Genomic DNA, 25,983 nt, shown 5'->3' with positions numbered 1-25,983 from the left:
ACGCCCCGCTCATGCATTTGCTACCCAAACTCGCAACCTCATGAGCTGCCATTACCTCTCGTGTAGTTTGCTTTCTGCTGTGCTTGTGTGTTTTCTTGGTTTATTGCGGTCCGTCTGGTTTTCAACTTTTAGTTTTCCGTCGTTTACATTATGGGTGCGTATAAAAGGCGTCAGTTTCTTTGTGAAAAAATCAGTTTGAAGTCAGCGCTCATCCTTTCGTTCCCTCGTGTCTTTGTTTTTTCGCCCTGTAGCTGTTTCAATATGAACCACCAACTCGCCCAACAGTACGCCCTGTTAAGTTCTACTACTACCCAGGGAAGCTCATGTAAGGAAAGTTAAGAGCCCGAGTTCGACCCACTGGTTTATAGCCGGTGAGTTGCACAATCGGTGCATCAGGCCGCGTGTGTGTGTCAGAATGGAAGAAAATAACTGTGGTTGATTCCTCTGTGATAGTAATCGGTAAAACACGAAAGTGAAATGTGCAGCGAAATTTGCAGCCAAGCATAATTTGCGGGTCTGCGGCTGCCTGGTGGGTTTGCTTGGCGAGTGACGTCCTGCTGGCGGGTCGCTTCGGCAGAGGTGTACTGGCGTCATTTCCGTGACGGGTATGACGTCAGTGAAATCATGCGGATAAAACCATTTTGTGTTAAAATATAAAACCGAAAATAAACAACCCCAAGTGTAACGTGCTCTTTAGTACTAAAGGTCTTCCCCACAAGAAGACCCTGTGTGCAGGGGTGCACCCTTTAGAGGCTACTTGCTTCGTTGTACTGGCGTCATTTCCGTGACGGATATGACGTCACCGAAATCTTGGTGTATTGGGTAATAAAACACTTTCATGTTAATACAACAGGTTGGCATCGCTAATTAAGTAGAACCGGTGGTTGACAAGCCAAAGCAGCATCTCAGAGGTAAACTCCCAAACAAAAAGCACACAGTCGAGCAGCTGGTGCAAGCTGTATTCTTTTCCGGTCGGATCTACATCGGACGATTGACAGCGGTGCAGAGCAGCGGCGAACATGCGGACGGCCACACAGGCACGGTAGGCGGCGTGCGCGCTGTCAGTCGTCAAGGAACTCACCGCGTCGCCATCCATGTAATTGGCGGTGACCGAGGCCTCAGTTCGGAAGGGTCAAAGCAGGGGGATAGAACTCATCTGTGGTGTAATTCGTATGCCGACGTGTCCAGCTTCTCCTTCGGTTTTGGGGAACAGGTTTCCTTATATGGACGCAACTGGACCCAGAATAGGAAATTACGAGAGTTCAATGACGTTTCGTGCGTGTTTAGCTTCAGAAGCCTTTATCGGCTAACCGCGTTTCTCTCCAGATAAAAATTTCAAGCCTCCTCCGTATAACGACGACGATGGTTGAAACTCGAAGCTCCCCTGCATGCGAAAATCAAATGGCGAAGTGCCAAACCCAAATCTGCTGCAATCTATCTCTATGTCAGAACATCAACGATCAAAGTGCAAACTGCCTGAGAGTGAAAGACCAAACTCGGCCAACAGCAAACGGATCTCTCAAGAAAAAACCCAGCGCCTCCACCCCCCACCACACACACACACCCATCGTCGTCGTTAAAACATCGTAATCTGCAACCCATTGTTCACTTCAACTTAGCCAAAGTCCAAAGTCAACACCCGTGAAACGAACCCAAAGGAAATGAAATGTTGCAGCAGGCGGCATCCTATCCTGATCCTGTCTTATGTAAAAAGATGTATCGGACTGTAGAACCATTTGTCCTTTTTCTGCATTCTGAATATTTATTATGCAACTAAACCTGTTTCTGTTAAAAAAATGCGATGATGGCGCATTCGGGTAGACGTCAGCTTAACGCTGGGACCCAGGTTTGATTCCGACCACGGGAATCGTTTTTTTTTTCTTGTGTCATCATCATCATCCTTATCGTCATGTGCCCTTCCATTGTGTCAAGTTGGCTTTCCTGCAGTGCGTTCTTGTTATGACACTGCCATCAGTGAGATTAAAAAAGCTTTGCTTTAATAATTCAACAAAACAGCTCTAGTGCATGTGTATTTGTCACAGTGCCAAATGTTAACAGCTAGCGAGCAAGTGGGGACCCGTGCAAAAAAAAATAATAATAAAGAGCTTTGCCAATGGGTAATAAAATAATTCTCCCAACCATCAGCGCTTGGCGGCAATAGTTTTTCGGCCCCTAAGGTAAACAATATACTAGCTACAAAGCCCTCGCAAGAAAGCATACTCTGGGTTGATGTTGTCCCCCAGTCGATGCAGAAAACTTCAAACCTCCAATGAGAGGAGAACTCTACAGGTAAAGAAGGGAAAGGAAAAGGCCGCTCTACTTAACGACCAAGGCCTGCACAAGAGTTGCGCCGTTCGCACTTCGGTTCAGCAGCAAATGCGTATTCCCAATTTCCCTTTGAGTCGTCTCCGTTCTTTGCCCCACGTCTTCGACGGACGCCGCCTTTCAATCTCGAGGAGGGCGCCCAACAAAGCGGAATTGGTGAGGCTTCCCGGTCAGGCTCCACTTTTTGTCCGCGTTCCCATCAGCCTGTGCTGTGATTCACTGCATTACTACTGCTTTTCTTTTTTTTTCTACCTTTTGTTAAGAGCGCTTCCCGAGGCAAACATCAATCTTTCAATACTTTCAGTGCACGCGATAGACTCGACGCTACGCGCGTAAGAACATTTCAATTTCGAGTCTCTGTGTCACTCTGTTTTGAAGCGGAGCTTTATATGTCTAGTCGAAGGGAAATCCCGTGGTTCGGAGTACGCTGAAAACCCATTCGGCGCATTCCCATGCTCTTGAGAGAAAGGCAGTTTGGCTAAGTTTATGACAGCGGAGCACGCGCGTAGCGAGCTCCTGCATTAATCTCAGTTCAAGCGGTAACGGCGGGCGGTGCGGATGGAGTGGCATCAATTGGGAATGGCAAACACCCATCGCACCTTACTTCCAAACGGGTAGGCCAAACGTCATGCGTAAAACACCGGCGACGCTTGACAGCTTCGCTGGTTGGTCATCTGTACGTAGTGCAAGGCTTTTAGATGCGAAGTATCTCATGCTCAGGGCTGTGTCCCTCCCTCCCTCATTGTCGTTGTCCGCCGTCCATACTCTACTGCGCTTGCGCGTCTCTTCAGCCCCGTCAGCGTTTGGGCTGACGTCAGCGCAGTCCACTATAAAAAGAAACAGTTAGGCGGCGCCCGCTTTCGATCCCACGACTCTCTGCCCGCAACAGGAGGTACGTGGCGCTCTTCCCACTGCGCTACAAACCGAGACGGGAGCATGTGCTACGAACGCGCCTTATGTCCTTCACTCATTCGAACTACGTCAAGAAGCTACTGATACAACGAAGGCACGCGAAGGTGAACGTCAACGGAAACGACGAACTGAAAACTAATGGGAACTTCAGTCGACCCCATGGCTGCTTCGCATACTACTTAGGGTTCCCCTGTGGGAAGATGGTGTAATTTTTTAACACGAAAGTGTTTTATTCCGGGGGATACCAGGATTTCGCTGACGTCATATCCGTCACGGAAATGACGCCAGTACAACGAAGCAAACGGCCTGTAAAGGGTGCACCCCTGCACGCAAGGTTTTCTTGCGGGGAAGCACCCTTTTAGTACTAAAGAGTTTGTTATACTTAGGGTAGTTCGTTTGTGGGTTTTATATTTTAACACCAAAGCGTTTTATGCCGGGATACACCTAGATTCACTGACGTCATATCCGTCTCAGGAATGACGTCAGTGCACCTTTGCCGAAGCGACCCGCCACCAGGACGTCGCTCGCCAAGTACACCAACAAGACAGCCGCCGACCCGCAAATCAGGCTCAGCTGCAGATTTCGCTGCACATTTCACTTCCGTGTTTTACTGATTCCTATGACAGAGGAATCAACCGAAGTTGTTTTTTGTGTGTATGGACGCACATCAAGCTGTCTTGACTTAACGTGGGGCTATAATTCTTAACACGATTTCGTTCTATTTCAACATAGGTGCCGCGAAAAATAAGCGTCACGCCAGCGTCGCTTGCGTAAAGCAACCAGAAGGCATTGAATTTTTTTCGAACACGCCTGCACTCTAGACTGCGAAAGAAGCAAGAACTAAACAAAGAGGCGAGAGCACGTGGCCTGACCTCCCCCTGATCTCTAACTCCTCCCCAACCTTGTTTTTTCACGCATGCGAGCTTAGTTACGCTGGAGGAGAGTTTTCTGCGTACACAGGACTCCCCGATATTCCTTTTCTCCCAGCTAGATAAAGCTTCGTTCTTGTCGGTTTATCAGGCTTCGGTTTATCAGGCTCCGCTTTGTAGGACAAGAAACAAAATACAAAGAAAAAGATATGCGCGCTGTCCAAACAGATTGCGCATGCCTTGAGTGAGTGAGTGAGTGAATGAGTGAGTGAGTGAGTGAGTGAGTGAGTGAGTGAGTGAGTGAGTGAGTGAGTGAGTGAGTGAGTGAGTGAGTGAGTGAGTGAGTGAGTGAGTGAGTGAGTGAGTGAGTGAGTGAGTGAGTGAGTGAGTGAGTGAGTGAGTGAGTGAGTGAGTGAGTGAGTGAGTGAGCATTGTTTGCTGGTGTGGGCTTAGCCTCGCATGAGAATGCCGGCAATTGCTTCGCCTAAGAGACACCATACAGTATCAAAGACACGAAAAGTCACCCGTGATCACTAAGCCATGTGATCTGCAGAAACTTTAACAGGAGTCGAGAGACATCTCTTCTTACAACACGGTGACCTCCAAGGAGAAAAACGATGTCCTCTGTTGCAGTATGCGACACTACTAGTATCTGGAGGCCACGAAAAATGTTCCCCAGATAATGGTTTCATCGCAATCTATAATGACCCGTCCGTCCCCTTGGCCCTCTTACAATATTGTTCCCAAAAAGGCTCCACACATCCCAAGACAAGCGCACCAAAAGATGCTGTCAGCATCAATTCTTTCTCTCTTTGTTTGCCCCAGAAAAAGTTTATTTTTATTACTTCCCGTGCGAACAGAGACAAGCAATACGAACACCGCCATTAAAAAAAACGCAATGATACTAGACAGACATGCGAAACGGGCCTTCTGTCTACATACCAGTAATGTTCTTTGTAAACTGCGCGTTTGATGAGCAAACAGAGTTATTACTGTCCCTGCTCCGCGCTTAAACGCAGAAGCCAGCTCGTTTTGTGTGGTGCTCTATACCGTCTTCCTACCCGTCATGATAGCCGGTCTCCTGCTGCCATGTATCCCAGCCCCGTCGAGTTAATGCGATCACCGCATTCATTTTGTGCCAGACCTTAATTAATTCAGGTTGCCCAGTAGCGGCCTAATGAGTAGTAATTACGTACGGAAAATGAGGTTATATGTGCGCACCGGCGAGCGCGCGAGGCAAGAATAAATGCGGAAGCCTGAGCGCTGGCGCAATTAGCCGACGCGGGGGAGGCGCTCCTCCGACGCTGGTCCCCGGCCGAATGGCCTCGCACAAGCGCCCCCCACCCACCCTCCGCTTTGAACATTTTGTATCGGACTGCTTCATCCGGCTTTGGCTCATTACATATAGCAGTCGCGCAGGACGTAACTCGTGCGTGAATCGCCACCGGGATAAATCAATGCCGGCGATACAGAAGAAAGCAGGGAGCGACGAATTTTGCTCCGGGGCGAGCCATTATTGGGCAGAAAAGCAAAGGAGTCATCTCCGAAGCTACGTGACTTCTCCTTTCATTAGTTTAAATTGCATAAGCCCTGTCTGGCACGTTTCATTTTCTGGTTACGGAGCGCCGGGGGAGAATAGAGGTGCGGGAAAAGAAGAAGGCTGTGGTGAAACTACATGGGCGAAAGCGTGTCTGGAAAACTTTTATTGCGAGCGAAAATTATGCAGATCACGCCACCGGGAGGGGTGGCTAAACTACCAGGTTTTCGCTTCCACGTTACACAAATTTGGTTATTGGTCTCTCTAGATTAAACGCAGACGAAAAACTTCATTTCGCACTCGCCGGAAATCCAACCGAGCCAGACCAGACGAAGTTTTACGGGTAACTTGGTAACCACAATGCGAAGATAACAAATGCAACAACGATGCGTTGGTGTGAGAACAAATATGCCTCGAAATCCTAAACTATGCCCTCGTATACAACGTGGCTGGTGAAACTGAATAAAAAAAGCACCCAATGTAGAAATTTGACTTCTTATTTCTCGAGAGCAAAAAATTTCTATTGCGCGTGAAAGAATACGTCCGCAGAAAAATCATGAAAATGAATGAAAACAACACGTACAGTCCTTGCCAATTTTTTTAAGCCCTGGCGGCCGTAGTCGGTGCAGGCGCGCGGCCCAGAATGGGCGCTGCGGTTGCCGCTGTCGGATGGTTGAGCGGCTAGAGCACGCGAGGGGAACTTTAGCCCTTGCTTTCGCAGTGTGGCTGGCGCGACAAGTGCGATGCGAAGTGCCTGCGCTAAGAAACCAGCCGTGCACTTGCCGCTTCAGCCGCATTACGAAATCAAGAGAGAGGGTCCCCTCGCTCACTCTAGCCGCGTAAGCAGCCGACAGCGGCAACCGCAGCGGCCCTGCTGGGCCACGCGCCTCCTCCGACCATGGTCTTCATGGCCTACAAAATTTTGACGAAGGATGTACCTGTTTTTTCTTCTTTTTTTTTTTCGAGCGGCAGCATGGTGAAAAAATTCTGGAAAATAGCACCAGCCAGCTATAGAAAATATTCTTCCGGGTGTTTTTTAGCTCATACCAAGCATGTAATTATTCAATCGCGTAAGGAAACGTACAATGGGGGAGTTACCGGTAGTCCTGTTTGATAAAAAAAGTTTGCATGAAGGGGTAAGTACGAGTTCTTTTGCACCAGCTTAAACTGTCGTTGAGGTGTCCTTGGTCCACGCTAATGAGGACACACAAATAAAATGAAGTCAAATGGCGCAACACCCATAGTTAAACCACCCAGCGATGAGACAGACGCTCGGCGCCTTAAACCCTACCAGAAATCGATGAGACAGATGTAGCCGCTAGCGGCGACGAATTCAGCCTGTGTGCATAGGCCGGGCATAGACCAATGCCGGGCGCTGGTGATGTGGCCAAGGCAACGTAGATCCAGCCTACAGAGTGAGCCAGCGTCTTTTTCTTTAAATTTTGGATTTCTTCTATAGCCGCAGCTCAAGTCGGTATATTCTCTCTATGCTCTGCTTTTATCTCACCTTCTACGATGCAATTTTCAACCCGTTTTTACCGCGTTATAGCTGTATACAACTCAGACCACGGGATTTGTTAAGTTTCGTGCTTGCGCTGGAGAGGCAGGGAGGACGTGGCCTGGTAAGCGACGGCCTGGCGCTAGGTGTAACGTCACGATGTGGGGGTCTACCCTTCGTCAGCAGGTAGCCGCAGCTGGACGTAAAATGAGTTTGGAGTTGCTTAGCACGTAGCTAGGGGTGAACAACGCTAGGCCTGGCAAGGCTATGGAGGTGTATCAGCTCAGGTGTTTCGTGCAAGTCTCAAATGGTGGTGGTGAATCTTCTATTCTTAACTCTCTCCCCTTTGAACTGTTTTCGCTCAGCAGCCGTGCTCAAATTAGAGCCGCTGTTTTTGAACTACGAGGTTATGTGTATGCTTTCGAATGTATTCTCCAGCACATTTTTTCTATCACCTCCATTCGTGCTCATTGTTTTTAATTTCTTTTACTCCTTTTCTTTTTTTCTTTTTTCTCATTAACGACATTGACCAATATTTGTCAAGGTCCACGTCCACGTCCATGATGTGTAGCCAATGCCGCGAACGGCCCCACAAGCCTTTTTTGGCTTGGGATGTCCAACATTTGTAACCAGTTCCTTTGAGGAAATAAAGATTATAATTGTTCTTAGTATTTCACTTATTTCAGCGGAGTGGAGATTCGCTCCGGAAAGCGGGAGAAGCCCACAGTCAGGCTCTTGCGGCGGCTGCTTTCCTGCGTGCCCGGTCTACCAGCTGTTGCTGGTCCTCCGTGTCCGAACTGCACAGAGCAGCCTACCACTGCTCGAGGGTTGGCGTGCGAATTAGGTGGGCTGCTGGTGTGCTCTGGAAAGCCCAGTGTCAAAGCTACTACCAGTGTTGTACGGAACGGCGTTACAAGGAACGGCGTTCCTGGAACTAGTTCCTTTTTGGAGGAACGGAGGAACGCCACCGTTCCATTAAGGGTCGGCGGAACTGTAACGGTAACTCGTTACGTTTTTGAAGGAACGTCAGGAACGGCGTTCCTGCCGTTACATCGCTAGGATTTGGCTGTTTTTGATGCCAAGGCTCGAGTACAAAAATTCACAAAGCGCTACTGCGTTTCTCTTCCTATAAGATGGTCAGTTTGCCCGGCCTTCAGCCGTACGTGCTTCCTCGAAAGTCAAAGGCAGAAGAATAACCACGCAGCAGGCCGCAGCTTGTGCTTGCTTTCATGCTGGTTGCTTACGTGGCGTTCGACGGGTGAATTGCGTAGCCGCGAGAATGCTTTTCACCCTTCTTCGTTTGTCTGGGGAGGCCAGAATGCGCGTCTGGCCGCTAGAATTGTTCCCTGGCGGGGAAAGAATAGAGAGTTTTAGCAGTCTGTCCGTTCTGTCGTATGCATTGTTACTGGGTTGACGGGGATCCGGCTGGGCACTTGGGCATTCGTCGCGGTAGGGGGATTAGTTCCGCGGGCCTGCCACTGCCTGCGGGCCTGCGAGCCTGCCTGCAGAGGAGTGTGACTTGAGCTTTACCATTGCGTCGACTGGACTTCGAAAACTTGAAGACGATTGTTGCCGCTCTCGTCACACTAGCCTATTCATTTTTTTTGCTCCTTATAATGGGAGGAAGGGATGTATAACTGGGGGGTCCATGATATGCGTGACTTGATGAGTTAATTCCCAAGGAGGCGACTGAAGGCGCAGAAAGAGCGATTCCTGGAGTGGGGGCGCCGTCGATATATGACCGCGACGCGCGGAAGGGCGTAGCCAGCAAACGATAGTGGCCATTGTGGTCTCAGCGGCTTTTGGGTGGCTTTTTGTGTCACATTATAGAGGTTTCGTGCGCCCATGGTGAATGTAAAGCTTTTTCTCTGTTTTAAACACGAAGTGTGCAATGTCATTGTTCTGAATGTATCACCCAATTCCCTGCAAAAGCCTCCACTAAGAGGCTAGCAGTATGTTCCAAATAAAAAAGAAAAAAATCACTGCGGTGACGCTTCGGAGACCGTGAACTCCACCACGCCAGTAGGATTTTCAGGGGAAACCGAAAATAATATGGCTGAACAAAAAAATCTGTACGAGATTCAAGCGTACAGGCGGGAGGTGGGAGGGGGGGGGGGGGGGCGCTAGAACAAAGAATTAAGAATTAAAATGTGGTAAATGTAGGCTTGTTAACATTAAACGAAGGTTGGTTGTCCCGAACACAATGGGTGGAATTTGTATGCACAACCGGTACGCGCTTAATCAGCATTTAGGACATTAGAGCCTGCGGCTGTTTTCCAAAAGGCCCGTTTTCCTCACCGACAATATCCTAGACCAGTGTTCGCGAATTAATTTTAGCAAGGTAGCCCAGCCTACGTAATACTCTTCATAAGGTTCTCTTCATTCTGGGGGGCTAGCTAATGTTTGTTACTTTTTGGATATTGAGAGTGTGCATGTAATTTATGTAATTTGGGGGTGTGTAATTTAAAAAAATACAAAAGAGGCGGTAGACCATAGTAAACACGGGTAATTGTCTTAGCTAAAAAAGAGTGAATATAAATTAACAACCTGTCATAAATTAAAAAAACGCGTGCTAAAGATTTCAATCGGCTGCATAACAGGTGTCCCCAGGAAGAGGTATTAAACAAAAATATATAAATGTAAAACTTCTAAAAATACCTGGCAAAGATCTGACATGGCATCAATCAAAAAAATAAATTCACTGCTCCAGATTGTTGTCCATAACCCAGGTAAAGCGGAAATAAAAATATAACGGATGTCGCAAACCGGCAAGCACCGGATAATTTGGTCGCCGAAATGTCCGTACACCGAAATTTGCGTGCACCGAAACGCCCGTACACCGATATGTCCGTACACCAAAATTTCCGCACCGAAATATCCTGCATCGAAATGCCCTCGAGCCGTCTGGAGTTTGTCCGGTGCTCCCTGAAAAAATTCGCCTAGGAGCGTTTCTTTTGATTATCTTTATCTCCAGATAATCTGCTGCCGGTGGTGTTAATATTCGTATAATATACGTAGCTCGATGTGAGTTTTAAATGTCTCACTTAATGTTGACCCAGGATTATCCGACACTATATTTTAATTTAAAAATCTAATTGTAACGTTAATGTAACGACACGTTCCAATTTTCGAAGTGGAACTGGAACGCGTTCCTTTCGCAATAAAGGAACTTGTAACGGGAACTCGTTTCAAAATTGGCAAGGAACGAGGAACGAGCTTTCGTTCCTATTTTGGAGGAACGTGTACAACACTGGCTACTACAGCGTTGCTAAAATAGCACTTAGAGTAGTTTCGTGGCTGTATAGCATACACGACTATAACGCGATCAAAAACCCCTGTCACTGCGCGGATTAGCCTCAATTTTTTATTCGTTTTCATAAATGAATTGGCCCGAATTACGCAAGTACCCAACCACATTTACCGCCATCACAGATAACCTTGAAGATTGGAAAGCAGTCCTGGAAGTCTTAGTCCAGAAAAACACGAAAACGGTGCAACTCACCGATAAACACCCTGAGGGTGACACCCACCTGCTGCGTATTAGGGCAGCCCGCAGGGGCCTGATCAAACGGTAGCAGAAACAAAAGCACAACCAAACCGTAAAAAAAAAACGTATCGCCAACATTACCACGCAAGCTGTGCAGTATGCACACACGCTAACAGTAAAAAATTGGCACCCTTTCTGCTATCAATTAAAAGGTACCCTCAGCACGAAGCTGACCTGGCATATCCTTCGCAAGCTTGTCGGGGACAAGCCTACACGAACCCCCTGCCCCACCTCATCCAAAACAGTGGTCTACCCCCCCCCCCCCCCATCCCCCCTACCCCCGAGAACTCATACACTCTCTCCGTGACCATCTCTTCGGGCACCTACAACCCACCCCATGCCCACTTCCGTACTATATTCAGGTCCCCCTAACACCGCACTGGGCATCCCCTTCACCTCCGAGGCGCTACACCAGACCCTTAACAAGCTTACCAGAAATAAGACTCCTGGTCTCTGTTTGTTTTGTCTCTAGGGTATTACAGCGTTGTAAGTGTACACTTGCCCACTATTTGTGCAGGCTGGTACCGGTAGTGCACTTCAAGGGGAATTTGTCGTAGCTCTGGCCGTCCATTTGCTTGCTTGTTTACGCACTTGTTTACGCAGATATGCAAGTGTTTTCATTCGTAGTTGCGGTGGTCCTAGTAGTCGTTTGACTGCGAGAAATCACATGTTTTATGTAACGCGTGCCCTAATTTCTTCTTCCGCAGTAATTTAAATGTAGAGTGTTTGCTCAGATAGTAACCGGCATAAACCAAGGCAGCCCTGTCCAATATTTTATTTGCGCTTAGCCGGCCCTAGTACTCGCATGGTTTTCATTAGTGTTTAATGGTAAAGGCGAGGTTAGACTATCTATTTCGCTTAGCTGTGTACAAGTCTGATGCAATGCTCTCCCGCGTTCTTTGTCTTATCAAGGGCAGGCTACTCACGAGCAAACGTACGCGGTTGGCGAGGTTGTGAACGCAGTTAGTATCCTGCGCAGTTTCCTTTTTCCCGCCAGCTGCTCGCGTGAGAATGTGCACGGTTAGCGGTTTTGTCAACGCAATAGAGTAGCCTCCTGCGTGTAGTTTTCTTATCAATAACAGGCTATTCGTGTGCGAACGTGTGTGTTTAACGAGGTTGAGGATGTAATTGAGTAACCCGAAAAAGTGATAGAGAAGAAACAGCGCGAGTGCGACGCGGACAGGAGATGAGCATGTCAACCGCAGGAAGTATCGCGCTTTTGTATCCAAACGTGACATATGCACTTTTGCCCTTGTCGCAGGTTTCCCAAAAATGAAGCGCTTCGTTTTGCGTGACAACGTGCTGTTAGAAGAGATAACTGGAAACCGAGAGACGGCGACCGACTGTGTTCAGTTTACGTTGAAGCGAAATTCCTTAAATTTGCCTCACGCTTTCTGGCAAGTGCATCGAGGATATTCACTGTGTACCCTGAATAAACAAACTGCTTTAACAAGCTTCAGCGTATGCCTTATACCTTTTGTAAAATACATTAAGGGAACGCTATAAGTGACAGAGATGAACTGAAACGGGAAATTATAATGTGTGGGCCGCATAGTAACTCAGCATGCTACTTAATTTGGCCTTGGGCATGTGCAATCAGTGAGGATGTTGAATAAACCATAAAAACTGCACGTGGAAAACATACAAACAGTGCAATATCCTCATTACTTGCAGCACTATTTCACACAAGTCGACTGGTTACACTGTTTCGACAAACCTTGCTGCGGTGTTAAGTTGCGTAACGAACATTCATTAATTCCGGCACTGCTGCTAGAAGAAGCAAGCGTCAACTAATCACGCTGGAACAGAGGTGTTTGTTTTGTTTGTTTCTTTGTTTAATTCCACTCCAAGGAGCAGTGGGCTCGGAAATAAAGCTCCAGCGAGCTTAACAATCGCGGCACTGTATCGCACTTTTCAGCGTGAAATGCGGGAATTAGTATATAGGCTGTGTTCAAGCGGAATCTCTTGGCATGGCGTGCAACGTGACGTACTTAAAATGCTTAAGAGGCGGTCTATAACTTTAGAGACACCGAATAAACGTTTTTTTTTCGAAATGAAACCAGGAGTGGTGTCTTCAGCCTAGAGCTAGGTTGTTTCCCGCGGCGACGGCTCTCTTCACCACCCAAAGAGAAGCAAACGCTAACTCGCTGCTAGAATCACGTAAATACTTACGGGTAAGACGAAATAACGGCTGGCGTCAAATATCCTCATTGACAAAGCCAACTTAGGCTATTGTTTCGCCCTTGTAAACCCCCCCCCCCCCCCCCCCCACACACACACAAAAAAAATTTAAAGCCGTTCCACTCAATGTGAAAGCTGTTGGAAGTGCAGAGCAGTGATTTGCCATAATAGGCTGTAGCGCCGTTATCCGTTCACTGCTACCACCCATTGGAACCCGTATTTCCCGCCTTCGCAGTGCTCGCGTGCCCCCTGCCTGAAACTGCGCCAGCGGGAGTTCTGTTCTTTTTGTGCTTGCTTTTCCTCCCGCACAAGCCAGCGTTTCACCAACACTTTTTATCGCTTACTATCGCAAAGACCAACCCAACGAGCGTTCCTAACTGAATGAGCGCGGGCGCTGCCGGTTAATTACGTATATTTTGCCTCAAATTTACTTACAGTTTCCTTCGCACTAAACAACGTGGAGATGTATGACAAGCGCCAACGGTTCACGAGTTTCGAACGGTTATGACTACATAAACCATTCGACTATCGAAGCCTCTTGGTTACGCCGCGACGACAGCCGCTACGACGGAACGCCGTGTGGCTCTACACGGGTTCAGCGAGCGTGCTACGACGACAAGGCGACCGCATAAAGTGTTCTGCACTTAAAAAAGCACGAAACACTTCAGCGTCCATGCTAGCTCAGTGCCCTTTCTGCCCACGGCAATATGGCCGCCGACTGGTTTGCCCGGCTTCACATCTCTGCGTTTTGTACGACATCCTTGGTTCGACCCTTAGTCATCTTCTCGTTGCGTTGGTCCAAAGGGCATGTCAGTGCTTACGCACATATATAATTAATCTGCAACAGATCGTTACGTTTAATATTTATCTAGTGTAGCTAGTGTAGTTTGGTTTGAGACCTCATTCCAGGAGTGTCGGTGTGATGTTGACAGCAACGTAAACACGCTTGCCAGCACGTCGTTGAGTTCTGGATGGTCCGAAATATCGTCATAGGAGCTACTCGCTGAGTCGGCGCTGTCGGGTTATTGTCTGCGGGGCATACCCGGCGACTCGACGTTGAAAAGAAGCGTCTGGACTCCGCCAGCTAGCGTGGGTGCAAAGAAGCATCGTAGTAGGCTATTTTCGGTAAGCAAGCTGGAATGGAGGTTATATGAGTGGTGTGCTGGATAAGGTGTATTTTACGCGAACCTAAAACTTAGCTCGAAGCCCGAATCGGTCCAGGATGCGATGGTTATAGCATAGAATGCGTCGCATTCAGTGGCTGCGATCGCCGTAAACACCCCGTTCCGACATTTTTTTGTCTAGACATGACGCCATCGTACGGCTGTGAAGGGACTATTTTATCGCATTCCTGTGACTTGCACTGTGCACACTGCACTGCGTTGAAAATGGCAGGTGACGTAACTCATCGCACGCTTTTTTGTCTGCGTGTGAATTAACGGCGTGACCTTGTTTTTGTTAACAACATCCTGCATGCAGGCCTCTACTGGATAGTTTGCAATTTACAAATATTTCCGAAGAGCGCCCTACTCGATATGAATGGATGCTCCGGGCGTGTCTACTGCTAACTTCCAGCTGTAAAGTTGCAAATGCTCGTTGACCAACCTATACCGGACTCCGTCGCATTTTCCGGCTTCACCTCGTTGTGTTTCTAGGGAGCTTGCAGCGCGAGAAAGCGAGTTAGCGTAAATTAACTCCGTCTTTACTAAACGTTAAGGCGTGTTTTGTTGCAGCTGTATAGGTGAAAGCGTTGAAGTCCCTCCCGCGAAATGCAAGAAACAGGAACAAAAATATTCTGTATACGTGCAACTTTCATCGCAGTTCTTTCAGAAGTGATTACTTGGGGTGACTCCGTCTTTTCGCACAGTATTTTCGCTCAGTATTTCCCCACAGTTTTTTCGCGCAGTATTTTCGCAGTATTTTCGCACTGCTAATACTGAGTACGTTTCAGAGCCGTGGGAACTATCAGTTTCAGATGTATAGACTTATTTTTCAACAGTTCAATTACACAAAGACCAGTTTAGAGTTATGCAAAGTGTTTTCGCGGTGTTCATATACAACTCGACTACCTGCTATGGAAATATGTTTCTGCAATGGTTCTAGGTTTCCGAGCGAGAAAGCTGGGGATGCCTTCCTGTATGAAAACTGCCCATGTCTATTTGCTCAAGCCAGTTTGTGTGCTGCGAATGCGGCACTGCCGAAACGAGTAATCGCAACGTTGCAAATTACCACCCCGTGTCTGCGTTGCGTGCGCACAAAAAAAAATTAACCTCCCCGCCAGGGACACGTACACCAATGCCGTTCCAACCGTTTTCGCCCACCGGCGCGAAAGGACAGCCGCTAGGTCCGCGTTTGGTCTGAAGATACCAATTAGACGGTATGGTAATTAGCACCAAACTAGTCTGTCTGCGCCAGTGCGTAAAATTGCCCACTTCGTTCACCGGCTCTTTTATGCGCTTCCAGAGTGTGCGTCTGGATGGCGACGAACTGTGGATTGCGGGCCAAAGCGGTCCATTTTCTGAACCATGCACACTTCTAGAAGCTATGCGATTCTCGCCGGAAAGCCCCAGGGCTACGCAACAGAAGTTAGCCTGAACGCTTTCATCCACGCACGGAAAGAGTATGGCTAACGAGAAACGTCCGGTGTAACGAGAGCTGATGTCCAAACTTCTCCTCCCTCTGGCGCAGTAGAACGAGAGCGCCGACTGAACTTAATTCTTCAGTACAGGGAAGCGCACGCAGGAACGTGGTGCACGCACGAGAACCGATCTGATCATTTGAACTGAAAAGAAGAAAACTTTCACACTTGTGTATCTCGTGGCCGTACTTTAGCGAATACAAGTAGTTACCCGGGCTTTATTTTTAGCCTGTAATTATTGTCGACTGCAAGAAGGTAAAAATTGCACGATAAGGGGCCGTACGGAATATCTAGATGCCGTTTCTAGTATTAACTCCTCCGTAATGCGAAAGTCGTCGTCTTTTGCAAATTGTTTAAACAAAGTAGAATTGAAACAGGTGACGTGGCTGAAACCTTAGGCATATTTGTGGCCAGATTGTAAATTATGACAGGAGGAAGAGGAGCAAACATTTAATTTATAAATTTAGAGTAGATGGATGGCCGCCTTAGTCCAAGTCACCGCGTGCTTTCGCTGCTCGAGTGGCCCTCTGGATCTGGTTTTGTTGGTCCGCCAGTTCCAAGCTGGTCAACGCGCATACCCACTGCTCGGAAGGAGGTGAGGGGAGTGGGAAAGGGTGGTGTGGGTAGAACAATACAAGGGATGTTGACTGGGGTGCAGCAATCAGGGCAGTGGTAAGTGAAACGGCTGGGGGAGATGTGAGACAGGATGGTGCCGTTGTAGTATATGTTTGTTTGAAGATTTCGCCAGTTGCGGTATTCTTCGTTGGTGAGTGTCGGGTGTGGATTAGGGTGTTCTCGGCGGGTGTTGTGGTAGTGCGAAAAGATATCGGAATAGGTACCTGTTAACGGGTATAGCATCTCTTTAGTGGTGTACAAGTCGTCCGGCCTGGTCGGGAGTGCCTGGTAGTGGAGTTCGCAGGCCGCAGCGTGGGCTGCTTCGTTCCCGGGGAGGGAGTCGTGACCTGGGGTCCAGAAGATGGTTACGTTAGGAGGTGATACTACGGCTTGTAGAAGCTTGAGGGCCGGTAGAGGAATTCTTCCAAGGAGGTATCTTCGACATGCAAGCAAGGCTAAAATGGGGGCTAGTTGGTTTTGCATCTTCTTGAACCGCGCTGTTTTAAAACAGAACAAGGAAATAGCACACAGGACGAGATGAAGCGCGACATGCTTGCTGCGAGTCGGTGATTATCGTTATGTAGTCGCGCGTTGCTGTATGCATTGCTAGGGCTATTGCCGTAGCTTCCGCTGCAGATGCGGATAGGTGGTGGTAAGTGGCCGCAGTGTATATGGTGCCGTTGGTGTCGGTGACCGCTAGGGTTGAGTGGGAAGGTGAGTGAGCGATGTCGGTGTAGCGGGTGTCGTTGTCCGATATGTACTTCTTATGTAGGTAGCGAACACAAGCGTTGCGACGTCCTTTGTTGTACTCGGGATACATATGTCTTGGGACTGGGGTGAGTTTGATGGTGTCCCAAATATGAGGTAGCAACGGCTGTAATTCTTCATGGGGTTCCGGTTTAGGACAGCCTAAATTCTGGAGGATCTGCGGCCTGTGTGGTGAGCGTAAGGCGAGAGAGTTGGCTGGTTCTTTGGGCGTATACGAGTCCAGAGAGTGAATTATGTAGGCCATGTTGAATGAGCTTATTGTTGGGAGTGAAATCCCGTAGTCGTAGAGTTATCTTGTAGGCTCACCGGGTCAGAGCGTCTACCTTCGAGTTATCTTGGGGTCGGAGTTGAACGTAGGGAGTGCCATACGAGTGCTGAGTAGTAATGCTTGCACAAGTTGACGCGTGCCTTGTTTTTTAAGACCGTGTTTGTTCCTGCATATACGGCGGATGAGGTGGGCGGGTTGTGATATGGTGGAGTGTAGCTGGGGTAGGAGGGCTGCTCCAGATTTATCTGCGTGGAAGCTTACTCTTAGTATTCGCAGGGTCTTCACTTGTGGGATGGGTTCCTGTTGTATACCATGACCTGAGGGTACGGCTACGGGTCTGGGGTTCTTCCACGGCCGATTTTGTGTAATGACGGGTACCGCGTGGTGCGAGGTAGCTGATGACGGTGTCTACCCGTTGTTGTAGAGAGGATTGTTAAGCACCGGATGAGTCTTTGGTGATCCAGATGGTAAAATCATCCGCGTAGAGACTATGAGGAAAGTTAGTGATTCCGGAAAGCTGTTTAGGCAAATTTAAAAGGTCAATATTGAACAATGTGGGGGAGATAACTGAACCGGGGGGAGTTCCGGACGGCGCGGAGAATGTCGGGGAGGTCAGTGATCCGAGTTGGATTGTGGCAGTTCGGTCGGCTAGAAATTCCCGTACATAGTCGAAGGTGCGTTGACCGCACCGTGTAATGTTCAGGCCATTGAGGGGGGTTTCATGGGTGACGTTGTCAAAGGCACGAACATCCAAAGCTACGATTGCGCTGGGACAAATTTTGATAAGGTTGTCTGGGACTTGTTATTTTAGCTGAAGGAGGACGTCTTGTGCGGAAAGGTCTTTACGGAACCCAAAAATTGTGTGTGGGGAAAGGTCAATATTTTCCACATGAACGAGGAGTCTTGATTAATTTATTGTGGGGTTTAACGCGCCTACGCAACGCTAGTGATGAGGCGCGGCGTAGTGGAGGGCTCCGTATTAATTTGGACCACCCGGGGATCTTTAACGTGCGCCGAAATCTCGTACACACGGGCGTTTTTGCTTTTCGCCTCCATCAGAAAAGCGGCAGCCGCGGCCGAGAAGCGAACCCGCGACCTCGTGCTCAGCAGCGCAACAATGAGCCATGCATTGAACATATGCCCCAGCAGCTTCCTGAGACATGGCGTGGGGGACGTCGGTTAGTGGGTGCAATCCGCCTAATGTGTTTGGGAATGAGAGTAATGTCGGCGTGGCGCCATTGCGGAGGGAGGGCGCCCGCTTGCCAGTGGCGGTTAAAGATAGCAAGGAGAGATTCTTGGGCCTCATCGTCGAGATTTCGATTTACCTTGTTGGCGATGGGATCGCGGCCAGAAGTCGTATTTCTTCTAAGCTTGCTGAGAGCGTGGTATAGCGCCTCGGAGGTGAAGGGGATGCCCAGTGCGGCGTTAGGGGGACCTGAATATAGTACAGAAGTGGGCATGGGGTGGGTTGTAGGTGCCCGAAGAGATGGTCACGGAGAGAGTGTACGAGTTCTCCGGGGTAGGGGTAGGGGGGGGGGGGGTAGATCACCTGTTTTGGATGAGGTGGGGCAGGGGGTTCGTGTAGGCTTGTCCCCGATAGCTTGTGAAGGATATGGCAGGTCCGCTTCGTACTGAGTGTACCTTTTAATTGATTGCAGAAAGGGTGCCATTTTTTTACTGTTAGCGTGTGTGCATACTGCGATGCTTATATGGTAATGTTGGCGATATGCTTTTTTTTAAAGGTTCGGTTGTGCTTTTGTTTCTGCCACCGTTTGATAAGGCCCCTGCGGGATGCCCATATACCTATGTAGCAGACGGGTGTCAGCCTCGGGGTGTTTATCGGTGAGCTGCACAGTTTTCGTGTTTTTCTGGACTAGTGCTTCCAGGACTGTTGTCCAATCTTCAAAGTTATCTGTGATGTAGGGAAGTGTGGTTGGGTCCTTGCGGAATTCGTACCAATTCATTAATGAAAACGAATAAAAAAATGAGGCTAATCCACGAAGTGACAGTGGTTGGATCGCATTATAGTCGTGTATGCTATATAGCAACGAAGCTACTCTAAGTGCTATCTTGGCAACGCTGTTCAAGATTCGAGACTGAGCTTGCCAGAACACACCAACAGCACCTCTTATTCGAACGCCAACCCTCGAGCAGTGGTAGGCTGCTCTGTGCAGTTCGGACACGGAGGACCAGAGATAGTTGGTAGACCTGGCATGCAGAACCCGGCACGGCTGGTTTCTCAGCGCAGGCACTTCGCGCGGCACTTGTCGTGCCAGCCACACTACGAAAGCAAGGGCGTAAGTTTCCCTCGCTTGCTTCTGCCGCGCAACGAGCCGACAGCGGCAATCGCAGCGCCCCAGCTGGGCCGCCGCGGCCTACAAAATTTTGACAAAGACTGCACGTGGTGAGTTGATTAATTTTCCTGATTTTATTTCGGACGTATTCCCTAATAGGAATACGCAACTCGCTCCGTCGCTCGCTCCGTCGTAGCAGCCGCATCGCCACTGTCGCGGTCTGCCGGCTCACCGCTGCACGTCTGGCGATGTTGCAGGCTCGCACGTGCACGTGTGCATTTACGGCTTCGTTCGTCGCGAATATTGTCTGGACGCTACAAACGTGTAGAAATCAGCGATGGTGGGCTCGTGCGTCGCATTCGCTTGTGCTAATCGCGTGAAGATGACGCCGGAGATCACCTTACATGATCTGTTTCTTGCTCAAGGCAAGATGGCGGCCATTCGGCATCAGTTTTCGAGCGCCACCTCCACTCCAGAGGTTTTCATAGAACCTCTTTCCGTTGTCGAACACATGAACGCAAAAAAAAAGTGCCTCCCCCCCCCCCTCCCCCCGAGAACCGGTTTGGCTGCCGGATGAACCGGTGGGTCGGCCGCTACCGCGCGCATTCAACCTGCTAGATATTTTGACGCACCGACTCGAAAACCGGATTGCTCGGACGGATATGCGTCTCCCGCTTTAAACGCTACGCGAGCCACACGGCGTACCAACGGCACAGCGATAGAGCTGATCGCGGAGGCCGGGCACATACATACCCTCACAGAAAAAGCCCCCGCGCGCCAGATCAACAACCTATTTCGCGGCACAGGGTAAACGGAACGCTCTTCCTCACTTCGGCGCGCCTTGCCGAATCTGGCTTCCCCAAAGTGCAATGCAGGTTCCCTCGCTTACCTTCAGCGGTACACGGGCAGATAGGGCGAGAAGGAAAAGTCTTTTTACAAGTTCCCGGGAGTAGCGACGACTGTACCCAGCCGAATTTCCCCCGTGAAACACAACTCGTTAATATAGCCTTTCCAGGAGCGCTGTTTTGATAACTTCAAACTAAAGGACAACAAGGCCAAAAAAGACAGGACGAAAAACGGCCACTTTCGGTAGCGCCGTCATATCATTTGTATTTTGACGCATGTCTGTTGCACGGTTTGGTTTGTTGCTTCAAAACCATGTCGTCCACGCTTCCCAAATTCTCCAATTTACTTTCTCTCTCATTTGTTTTTCTACAGCGCTGTCGCGTGTTTGGTTTGTCCCTTTTGTTGATGTTCTTTCCTCGGCCCCAAAATATCTCGCGAAGCTGACAAGCAAAAACGGTTTGTGGAAGTGATATTTTTTTTCTCGCGCACGTTTCTCATTATGACCAACAATTTAACTTTTTATGGCACAGAAAGTAAAGTGCCTTTAAAACGTGCAGTGGGTTTAAAATGCTGTTCGCCGGCGACGAGCTATTTCGGGCATTCCTTTCACTTTACTCCACCTCTCCTTCGTTGCCACGTCCATTTCTCTGAGCGATAAAGCCTTCGCTTTGAAACACCGGATGTTCAAGCGTCTGCAGCCGCTTTTAAGAGCGGTCGTTAAAGGGCCTCATTTAAGACAGAGTAATGAACCCGCGACCTATATCATAATAAATTCGGGTGGAGAATCTCATATCACAAATTAGACGAAGGAGTGGACTTGCGCTAGACATTGCGGTTAATTGGCAACCGGTGGACAACGAAGATAACAGAATGCACTGAGAGACGGGATTAGGAGTACAGGAAGAGCATTGACCGAATGCAGTGGTAAACTGAGAAAAATATGAAGAGAATGGAAACGAAATGGACTTGGGCTGGCCACGTAATGAGGCGAAATGACAACCGGTGGAATATCAGGGCAACACAGCGGATACCGAGACACGGAAGAATGGGAAGGCCGACCACTCGACGGAGGGGTGAAACAAGAAAATTCGGGGGCAAAGAATGGACTCCAGCAGCGCAGGCCAGGGGTGGTTGGAGGTCAACGGGAGGTGCCTTCGCCCTGCAGTGGACCTGAGTAGCATGTTCATGACGATGATGAGGAGATAATTTATGCAAGCATAAGAATTCCCGTTGTTTTACACTTAAGAAAAGAGAAGGGACACAACCATGAACGAGTTAGTTGATTATATAAAAAAAACATGACACCCGCCACCCTAAAGTAAACAAGGTCTCCAAACTCTGACAAATCAAGGAAAACAAATGCTTAAAGGAGTCATGAAGAGGAAACACAAGTTTGGTTCATTCAAAAGATTGCCTCGTTAGAACCATACTGACACCACTTTTAACGCAAACTTCGCTCAAATAAACTATATAATTAGGAAGAAAGGGAATGGCCATGCGACCCACCAGCTCATTTCCCGCAACAGAACCTATGCTGTCATACCAGAATGTTCTGCGATTGGCGGAGAACGGCAAAAGCAAACGCAAGTTAGGCAGGGCTTACCAGTTTGCATAGTGAGCTATACGCCCGTGAAACACACTGCACATTCCTTTTTATGACACTAAGAACGGTGGAGTAAACGGTTGAAGTTTTGAACGAACACGGAAACATGTACGCCAATGCGTACAAAACTACCGCTGGCCGAGGTGGGCATCTCGCCGTCGCGCAGACGAATTTTTGGGTTAGCGGCTCCTTGGGGCCAACGAACCGTTCTAGCACGCACAGCCGTTGCTTGGTATCTTAATCCCTTGACAGGAGGGTGGCCGTCATATCGCCAACCAGCAAAGGTAAAAATAGAAACGAGGGGAGAAAGGAAGAGCAAGCACCGACGAGATAGTGCCAGTCGTCGCAGAAGTTTCGGAATGGTGGTCGTGTTGGCTTGCTGCTGCCGTTACGAGCTCGTTTTCAGTTTACAACCACTGAAAACTTCAGTTTGTTCGAGTAATTTACAATAAAATTTCGGTTCTGCGTCCAGAAATGCCCATGTAGTACGGGAAAATCGTCGAGGGAGTGCGGCATCCCCACCGGTGAAGAGATCTCCTTTCATGCGCTGCCCAACGACGAACCTCGGCGATGCTAGTGGCTACTTTTTGTGAACTTTTCAACGGAGGAGAAAGGGGGCTAAAGGAAGTACGAGTGCGCTCGCTTCCTTCCCCACGAAGTGATTGTGGCAAGGACCCTTACGTTAGCTCACTCCTGGGTCATGCCGCCGCCGCAAACGAAAAAAAAATGGTCCCGGAAAAAATGGTCCCGGAGAAAATGGTCCCGGAGAAAATGATCCCGGAAAAAAATGGTCCCAGTGACCATCTAGGAAAAAATGGTCCCATGCTCCAGTCGACGTGTTTCCCTTCAAGTTAGTCAGATATGACCTTTTTCCGGTATTGATTTTGTCCCTTTGCGTTTTAGCTAAAGGGAGAGAAAGAGATGGAATGCTTTAATATTCCTTTAAGGGCAGAAATTAACGCATCTGGAGGCTAAAATCTAAGAAAGAAAATTGGGTGCACAGACAGACGGACAGACGGATGGTTTGATGGATGGATGGGTGGGCGACGTATGTACAGATGGTGGATAGATGGATGGATGAGTGGTAGGGCTGAACATCGATTAAAAATTTTAGTGCAAGTAATTGGATTTAGGATATTGTCGCGGAGGAAGAACGGGCCTTTTGAAAACAGCTGGAGCTTCTATATCTCCTCAATGTTTACCAAGCGTGCACGGGTTGTGCATACAAATACCACCCATTCTGTTTCGTCAAACTAACCTTCGTTTTAACTATACATGCTTAATTTAATCTCATTTTAATTCTTTCCCCCCCTGTCTTTAAGTTTTAGTCATCCCTACATTTCTTTTTCAGTCATATTATGTTAAATTTCCCGTGAAAATCTTACAGGCATAGCGGAGATCCCTGTCTCTGAAGCGTCACCGCATTGATGAAATAAAAAGCGATACATTCAGCATGAGCTCACAACCTCTCTAGTGCACAACAAAAAGCCCCTGAGGATACAATGACCAGGATCGTTAGCGCCTGTCGCCCCCATCGAGGAACAAGCTTGCTTGCTGCACTCTTTTGCGCGTCGCGGTCACACCGAAGGCGCCCCTCTCCAGGAATCACTCTTTCTTTGCTTTCGGTCGCCCCGTCCGTAATCACATCTTCAAGTTGCGCATATCAAGGACCCCCACCCCAGACATTCCTCCCTTTTTTTATTGTACAAAGGGGAAATTTTTGAATAGGCTGGTTTGGCGAGAGCCGCGACAGTCGTGTTCAAGTTTTTGATGTCCGGTTTACACTTTGGAGAAGCACAAGTGACACCCCCCCCCCCCCCCCGCCTCTCTCTCACTACCAAGGGGGCTGGTACCGGGCGGTGCCCAGCCCTCCCCCACACCTTTAGCGATGTCCCTGTAAATACGATCGTTGATTAGCTTATAAGTAGAGCCGAAACCGAATGCAACGAAGACGAGATTAATGCAGAAAGTAATGAAGAGCAAATGCACACGGGCTTAAGCTAGCTTGCTTCCTTTCTTTTTTTTCGCGGCAGCTTTTCTGTTGGGGAGGGGGGGGGCGGGGGGGAGTAGAGATCGAAATAAACTAGAAGCAGCAACGTCTCTCACTGTTCGGTGAAGTGAAATCAAAGCGCTTCGGTAATACTTGAATTAAAGTATTAGGGTTCTTCACATGAAGGTTAAAATAAAAAGAAGGTGGAACAGAAGTAAATTAACAACGTTAATTTTTCACATCTACTATCCAAATGGGCTTTTACGCGCTGATGCTTCACCTCTATTTAGCATTAGTTTCCGCGCAGTGCGGCCCGAACCCAACTATCGAACGTAATGTCATATCATCCGACGAAATTAACATATTAAAGCGAAAGCGTTAAAATAATGCCTGGGGACATCCCGTGCACCGAAACGGCCGCACCCAGATATCCTGCACCGAGATATCCTCCACCGAAATATCCGCGCACCTAAATGTCCGTGCACCGAAATGTAAATGTAAATACATATAAAATATACAATCTTTAACGCCACAGCATGAATGAACAAAGGAAAAAAGCATTCAGGAGCAGCAAACGGAAACAAAGAGTGTAAGAAAAAAAGTTAAGGAAAAAAAATGTAAAAAATTGCAGGGGGTGCTTACAACTCTCTGAGAATGTGAAGGCGAAATTTTCTGTTGATATGCCTTGAACTTTCGTACGAACGTTACGGCCGCTCTCGCCCACACTCGATTAGCCCCCTGGCCAGCAACCCCCCCCCCCCCCCCCCCCCCCCTGACGCTCGCTGCTTTCACTACACATCACATTGATTGATTGACTGCGGGGTTTAGCGCGCCGACGCTAACAGGCGATGAGGCGCGCCTTAATGGAGGGCTCCGAATTAATTTTGACTACCCTGGGATCTTTAACGGGCACCGAAATGTCTAACACACGGGCGTTTTTGCTTTTCCCCTCCATCAGAAAAGCGGCCGCGGCCGGGAATTGAACCCGCTTCCTCGTGGTCAGCAGTATCTCTACACATCACCAGGAGCATCCTGTTTTTCCTGTCGGTACCTTCACCTGTCGAGGTTGTGTGGCAGCGGCTTACCCTCCTGACAACGTGCGTGTTTAAACCAGTGATGTGCTGAGATTTATGCACGCCATATGTGGCTGAGACGTCATCGATGGAAAACATCGGTCGATTAAACTAGCGTAACGGCAAATTAGAAAATAAATATGCGAGAGGCCATGAAAGCAACACAACCTGAATTTTGGTAAAACAAACTTTCTTGGTTCGATTAACCGGCTTTACTCGAACAAGGCTACTTTTTTCTGCATTTCTCTTGCATCTCGCCGAACGAGGAACGTGCACAGACTTGCACTTTCTGCTCCCTCCCTTCTCGGAAACAGCAGACCCCCGTTCTGCTGTTTCTCCAGTCTTGCACCACTAGTACGAGCTGGGCCAATTTTTTTTCTTAACTGTGCATATCGTGGCCTTCAACCCTTGGACCTCGTAAAAATGTTTAATTTAGGTGTTCAGGCCCATTTTTCAAAGTTTAACTGTCCTTTTCTCTTTCTCTCGCTTTCTAAAAAATAATTGCCGGTGCAGGGAAGTACAGAGGACATGTATGTCGAGCACACACATCGGCGGCAGCAATACCACCCCGCAAACTGGTGTGAGCGTAAAGAAGTGCACAAACGTTCTCTGCCCCCTTAGAAGAGGGTACGTACTTGAAGAAGGGAGTACTGCGACTCCTCTTGCATCGAGTGTTTAGCTCCTTACTTTGTCGTGAGGACAGATATGCTGGTAAACGTATCGCGGGGGAGTTGGATAAAGAAAGCTGGTAAATCGAGACTGAACATGCTGGACAAAGCACCAAATGAGCTTGGTAAGTGCCACTTCCATGCACTTTACCAACAACTTCCCCTTCTGTACGGCTCCTGCCGAAGACGCTGACGCAAGTCACTTACTATTGGCGTGCCTTCCTTTTAATGCAGCGACATCACGATTCCTTCGAGGCACAGGCCTTCATCCTTGGAGATGAAGGACACACACACACGCACACGCACACGCACACACACACACACACACAGACACACACACACACACACACA

The sequence above is a fragment of the Haemaphysalis longicornis genome, unplaced genomic scaffold, assembly GCF_048455015.1.
Source record: "Haemaphysalis longicornis isolate Haplotype H1 unplaced genomic scaffold, Haemaphysalis longicornis Haplotype H1 scaffold_3, whole genome shotgun sequence".
NCBI lineage: Eukaryota > Metazoa > Arthropoda > Arachnida > Ixodida > Ixodidae > Haemaphysalis > Haemaphysalis longicornis.
Note: the sequence above shows the minus strand (reverse complement) of the source record.